This window comes from Rousettus aegyptiacus, unplaced genomic scaffold, assembly GCF_014176215.1.
Source record: "Rousettus aegyptiacus isolate mRouAeg1 unplaced genomic scaffold, mRouAeg1.p scaffold_m13_p_4, whole genome shotgun sequence".
Taxonomy (NCBI): Eukaryota; Metazoa; Chordata; class Mammalia; order Chiroptera; family Pteropodidae; genus Rousettus; species Rousettus aegyptiacus.
The window spans coordinates 68162204-68169916 of NW_023416307.1; positions in this window are offsets into that span (position 1 = coordinate 68162204).

Below are 7713 nucleotides of genomic sequence, written 5' to 3' on the forward strand. Positions count from 1 at the left end.
TATGAAAACTGAAAAAGTTCTGAGAATTGAAAAATATTAGAGGTGAAAATTTCTTTTTTTGGTCTAGATATTGTTCTATTTAGATATTGTACAGGAAAAGGTTCATTCAACAGGTCTGTGTTGGTCAAATGCATACATTTCCAAAAAGGTCTGTTTTCAAGACTGACCTTTGGCCAGCTTCCAACTGCTAAGCTTTAAGCCCTTAAAATGTTTTGCCTGATGAGAGTTTCTTTGTAAGCCTGAGGTTTTGGATCATGCTGTATCAGTATGACCAGATTCATCATAAATCACATTTTTATGCTAAAAATGTGATTTATGATGAATACCAGTTGGTCTACATGACCAACTCCCAATAAAAATCTGGACACAAAGCCTTAAGTGAGTTTCTCTCATTGGCAGTACTAAGTTCATGTTGTTACACATACTTAATGAGAAAATTAAGCACATTTGTGCAAATTCACTGGAAAGAAACACTTAAAAATTTGTACCTGGTTTCTGCCAGACTTTGCTCCATTTCCCCTTTACAAATTTTACCCTGTATTCTTTCATTCTAATAAACTGCAAATGAGATAGCAGCTTTTGAGTCCTGTGAGTCCTCAATGAGTAATTGAGCCTGAGGGAGATCTTGGAGATCCTTGGCACAGATGTCTGATGCTATTGTAGCCCTCTTGAGGCCACTAGTTAAGTTAGCTTTCGGATAAAACCAATTTTACAAATTCTTTGAAGAAATGTCTTCTTCGGGACATTTATGTTTTCTTAATCCTAGACCATGTAGATTCAGGAAACAAGCACATTTAGTACCACTAATGTAAAGTCAACTTTATTGATGTATACTTAATATACAAAATTTATGCATATTTCATGCATACATTTTGATGAGTTTGGATTATGTGCATACACCTGTGATACCATCACCACAAATAAGGTAATAAACAAATCCATCATCACTGAAAGATTCTTGTGTCCCTTTGCCCCCTCCCCCCATTTTTCGCAAGAACATTAGCATAAGATCTTTGCTCTTAAATTTTTAAGTGCACAATACTGTAGTATCTCTGACACTATGTTGTACAATAGATATCTAGAACATTTTCATCTTGTATAACTGTAACGTTATATCCACTAACAACATTTCCTCATTTTCCCCTCCCCACATCCTTTGGCCACCACCATTATATTCTCTGCTTCTGGGAGTTTGGCTATTCCAGATACATCATATTAAAAAATCATATAGTATTTGTCTTTCTGAGACTGACTTATTTCATTTAGCAGTTTGTCATTCAGGTTCTATCCATGTTGTTGTAAACAGCAGCATTTCCTTCTTTTTTAATGCTAATTAATCAATTTGGGTTTTTCAAAAAAAAAAATCTTTTTGGTACTTTAGGAGGCAAACATCATTAGATGAGAACAAAGAAGAACTCAAAATATAATGGATTCTTACATATGCATATTCATGCATAATGAGTTTTAACAGAGTTCTATGCTATCCTCCTGTTGAATGTTCAACCATCAGTAGTCCCCAGGTAAATACTGGCATAGCAAAGTGTCTTTATCGATTGTTATAACATTATTTTAATCAATTGTTATGATTTTTACATACCCGATTCGATCCAAGACTAATGAATATTATAATGCTAAAAACCATGCTCAAATTACCTAGCTAGAGGAAGAAACTCAGATTATAAATCTAAATACACCTCAGTACAAACCCATACCATTTGTTTTACACCACGGTTTGTCTTCATTGTCACTCTATTTGTATTCCAGTATTTTTCTATCCTTCCTATAGATGCCTATAAGGATTCAGATATCAAACTAAGAACTGGGAAAACAGTAAAGGAAAAGAAAACAGACACATTTCCAGCTTTGATGGGATGTCAAACAAATTGTAACTACATAAATGTATAATTTTAAAACAAAATAAGTTATTGGTGAGAAAAAAATGATATTGTGATATTACATATCAAAGATGTATTTATTCAACTATCACAGAGGCATTTTGAGAAAAATAGTGTATTAGACAAGATGACAGAAATTACTATGAATTAACTATAAAAGAGTATAAGATTGTGCTGTCCAGTGCAGTAGCTACTAGCTACATGTATCTATTGTGCACCTGAAATGCTAGTCCAAATTGAGATATATAGTATGTGTAAAATATGTTCTGAATTTCAAAGTCTTAGTACATAAAAAGAAGGTAAATTGTGTAGGAAAGAGGATAAGTAAGATGACCCCTCTAAACCAAGGGCCTCATGCAACACTATCTATTGCTTCCTCCCTGGAAAAGAGAAAAGCTCTTTGAAAATATTTTCTTGGAAAAATTTAGTACAGATTTTAGGCTTACTTTTTAAAGAGAAGAAATATATGATTAAGAAGCATAACACAAAAGTTATGTGGGATCTAGTAGACTACATATATGAATTGATGGACTTTAAATGATATTAAAATAGTTTGAGCCTTAAATAAAAGGCCAGGAAACGTAGGCAGAAAGTATAAACAACTCGTTTAAACAGTTTAACTGTGAAGTAGAAAAAAAGAGAGATACTTGAGGTAGGGGGCAGTCAAATGAGGTGTTTTTGTTTGTTAGTTTGTTTATAAGATAAGGAAGACTTAATAATATTATATATAAACCATGAAAAAGAAGTTAAATGTGGATGTAGAGATTAAAAAAGGTATACTTGAGAGTTTAATGGTAAGTTTTCAGAAAAGTCTAATATTCTTATTTTTCAAAGTAGAGTGGAGGGATTAGACTCCCTGGAAAGTGGCTTAGTATTCTAGATCAATCTCCATTTAGTTACATCATATTGTATCTTTATCGTTAGGATATTTATTGCCTTCCGACTGCCAGCTAGCTAATGTCCTAAAAAAAAAAAAAAAAAAAAAAAAAATGCTGCTGCTCTGTTGGAGTAATATAGTTTCATGTATATTAGACCTCCTAAGACATTTAAGTAAGCACACTTATAGTACCCAGGAAAAATAACTTAAGTGAAGAATACACAATGGTAGAAGACATTTGAATATCACCCCTCAAACTTTACTTTTGTGCATTCTACTCTGTACCTTCCAGCATATGACTGATCCTAGATTTAGTATTATGTCAGGACCCAAATACAGATACAATTGTTTTTTCTAAAGTTCTTCTTTATGTACTTGTTCCCTTTCTTTTTGCTATGAGTTGCTATTAGCTTAGAGCCAACCACAGGGAAGCCATCAGAATATTTCACATTAGAATTTTCTGCAAGTACTTTTGATTGCAATATTCACCTTACTCACTATATTTTATAATTATTATTTAATCATTAATTCAATACTATAACAAACACCTTCTCAAACCCGAGTGTATTTTACATAATTAATACTTAGAAGAATTAATTTTCCACTATTAAGAATCAAAGTTGATTGTGGAAATTATTTCAAGTTCTTCCAAAACATTAGATAATAGTTAAGAAAATAAAAGAAGGGTAGTTACCTGCTTAATGCCTAAAGAAAATAATCTTTCTGAGTCCAAGGTGAAGACTGACTATAAAACCTACATGTAGCTATATTTTGGGGGGGAATGAGCCATATAATTTTCAGCATATCATTGGTTGGGTGCTGGATTTTAACATCTCAGTGAAAATGGGTTTTCTTAAGAGGACAGTAATTCAATTAAATTGTTTCAAAGCCATACATAACAAATGGGCCAAATTTTCTTTACATCACCTTTCTCAAGAGCAAATTTGCAAGGATCTATGCACAAGGGTACTTGTTTTACATTTTGGGGACCTAACATTGTTCAATAACATTGAAGATATTATTTTAATGAACTAATTAATTTTTACTTTTAAATATCCCTCCTATTTCTTTCTATTCCCAATTGAAGAACTTCCATTCAGAAAAACACACATGACAAAGACTAATAAATTAAGCCTTCACAAGATCAAAGCTGTGGATGACAAGCCAGCCATACAGGTATAATGCATTCTACATTCTCAGAAATAGCCTAAACTCTTTTCAGGCTGAGACAGTTAATTTAGTAGCTCATTAGTAAATGAAAGAATTTTATAGCACCTATTTCCAAGCATGACTTCCTATCAAAAGCAAGGGGAAAAAACTGATGACTCACAAGCTAACCTAAGTGTAACACCCTCAAAATGAGAGTTTGCATTAAATTTTGAATTTTCTCTTGAAAAATTGGAAAATCTGTCAACAGCCACATTTTCACAATTAATTGAGTCTGGGTAACAGATGCTATTCTTTAGTAAAAGTGTACACTCTCCAAGTTTCCACTATTTCTTACTATCTCTTAAACATGGAATCTCATGTGAACTTCCTTTTCTGTTGACCTATTTCATTGATTTATATTAACTGAGTCCGGTAAGTAAATCAAGCATTAATCCTTAATCAAAATCAAGATTCTGTAAACATTTTGCATGAAAACAGTAGTTTGATAGTTTAAATTAAGCACTAGAGAGTGAGATGAATGTTAACAACAGAGGACTTACACAGGATATTCAGACTATATGACTATATAGTCATACATATGACTATAGGCTTTGTCATCATCTTTAAATTAAATGCAGGCTGGTTCTGAAACCCAGTTACATAAGTCATTCTTAATCTACCCAGAGTGAGAAATAAATAACCAACACCATATGGATAAAATAAATCATTAAATAAATCTGTAAATCAATGACTGTGCTCATATTATGTGCAAAAGCTGAGGTATTGTCTGCTAAGAGAGGTGGTTTTTATCATGTGTGCTTGTGAGGATGTTAAAGAGAACATTTTTTTTGTCACAAGTCCTTCTTCTTGCCATTGAAGGAGAAGTGCTCAGTGTAACTGTGATTCTCCTATGTTGTTTGATGAGTGCAAATCTTTTGGGTCTCAGATTCTTTCTTGTGTTGTACATCTGGGCAGTATTAGAGTGAACTTCTCTAACGATAACTCTCCCTGTTCTTGCCACATTTATTAGTCTCTCCCTAAAAAAAGGAAAAAAAAAAAAAAAAAAGATGACAAAAAGCTTTCTCTAGAAAACTTGATTTCAATTTTACATTATTTTTCTGAAATTAATAAAGGTAAACACATTTTGACTTAATACAGATATCAGCAACTCCAAACTTGAAAACTAGAAATATTAAGATATTCAGAAATAGCAATCTTAATAACAATTAGAGATGTTACTGAATGTATAATCAAATAACCCAAAATGTCACCCAAATCATCAAGAATATAATCATAAAATGCTTGTCAACAGAGTAATGGCCATATGTGCAAGGTAATTATAGGAAATGTCAAAAGACCAAGCCAATGGGGATAAAAAAGGGTATTTTTAGAAAATATTAGAACAAGCTTTGAACATTTTAAAATACTCACACAACTTGTTAAACAAACAACTGCACACCTGCTACACTAAAATTTCCCCAGGCTTAAGTACTTTGGGAGACAATTTTCCATGAGTCACCTGCCTTTCTGAAATACTATGAGTATAGGCACTCGATATATTTCGCTTTGGACTATCTTTTCAAGGATGCTTATATTGCAGATGACCTTGGAAGATAGAGGTAGTGTCTTCCTTGAGAAAACAAAGATTGAACAGGATTGCTTACAGCTCAATATAAAAGACTGGAGTTAAACTAAACTCAGGGTTCCTCAACTGTGACGCAAACCCACTGTGTGGATGACATCCACCTGGGACACTCTGTGTTGCCCTGTGGGACTTGAGGAATGAGGAAAACTTATGTAAATGTTAAATTCACATTGTGCCATAACAATAAAGTCCTTTTCTCTAACCCAAGATTCTCATGTCTTCTGCAATCTTTCATAACACTGTGGCAGGCTAAATTGTTAGTGTGCAAAAGTGTAAAAAGTTAAATCCTTCATAGTTGTTAACAATACAGTAGGCCTTCAGCTTATATTTTTTGTCAAGAATTGGACCCAATTTTCAAATCTTTGAAGCTTCTGGGTTGTTAACAGAGGCTGACTTTTATACTCACCAGAGCATATCGTTCTGGAATCACTTATTCAATTATTCAGTCTTTGTTTCTGATAATAAATGCATATTATGGCCCAGTTCATTGACCGAACAGTAGAAATAAAACTTACAAATATTAATTCCATAACAACAAACCTCTCTGAGTCTCCTTGCTTTTGACCCCTATATATAGTATAAAATTAGTTAAGTGAATAGGCATTATCTAAAATAAGAACATTGGGTGTTGGATCCAATTCTGGACATATCTCGTGACCTAGAATGTAACAATGACACTGAAACTTCTTCAATGCACAATACTAACTTTATACTTTACTTTAAGCTTCCAAAGATTCAAAGTGTATGTCTTAAGTTGCCTTACTGTCTCTGCTAAACTCCTTATATTGGATGTTTCAAAATACCTCTGAAATTGATCTAATAGAGCTGAGGCTCTTTCTATGACCACATTACAATTTTCAATATCAAATCCACATACAGTATGGTTCCATCTCTGTTCTTGGCTTTTGATTAAGAATAGCTCAAGTTTTTATATCTACTACATTCTCTATAATTCTGTTAAAATAGTATTGCAAGGTGATATCTATGTGAAACAAGTTTCTAAAAATGAATGACAGATACAGTTTAAAATAACTATGTGGTTCTCTTTTTCACATAAATACATTTTTTTTCTTTATTAACTCTCCTTGCCTATCCCTATAAAATCTTGTTCATAGTAAAAAAATTCCCAGGTCAGTTTGTTCTTATCAGTCAAGAATGGTGAAAATGCAATATGGCACAAAGACGCAAAACTTATTCATGAGATTTCCTCTCTAATGCTACTAACAAAAGGGTTATCATTTTCTTATAAGACCTCTCTGATAGGTAACTCATGAAATATAAGATTTCAGAAGACACCCAAATCTGACATTATCTATATGAAACCTTAAATAAAGATATAAATGAATTTGCCTTTTTTCACAAAGTTTATCAAAAGGAAGACTGGAATTTGAACTAAAAAATTGTCATACGTAATACCTAGTTCATTGATCCTCTCAACTATCACTTGTAAGAGCCCCTTACTTTTATTGTAAGTTTATTGCTAATTTGAAATAAAATATAGGTCTGTAGCTTCCTCAATGTACTGATAAGGAGAAAAATTGAGCCTAGGTGTTGAGAGTTCAACTAAACTACTCCATGGTATTGCTGTCTCGACGTCCATTTTGTTTGCCCAAGTGGCCTGTGGGGATAATCTGATACTAACCCTCTCATGAAAGCCTATGCCCTAGAAAACAGCCTGCAGAGTCACAAGTAAATGTAAGCTCCTGATATGACTTCCCAACAGCCTTTGTGAACAAATCTTTTATCTCCCAGTGCTCTCCCCTTTATGTTCCTTAGATCAGAGCCCTGTGGAGCTTACCAAAACTCTGCTCTTTTTGGTTCAAATTGACCAATGTACCCTCAACCAGAGAACTCCAAAATGCGTCATCCAAACAAAGGCATGTATCCCAGGTTCTGTTGCTCTTTCTCCCTGCCTTGTCCTCCTTGTGTGACCCCTCTAGACATGCTTTGTGCTTCCACCAGAACATATGAGTAATAAACTTCTCTATTTGAATTTTTCTTGTGGTCTTTTATTGAACTACTGTTCATCATCCAGCACCCTGTGCTCCACTTACCAAATGTTAATTTAACAAACTTAAGTCATAACAATGGACAAGAGAGCAATTCTTATATGATTAGCTCAATCATTACCTTTTCTAGGAACACTT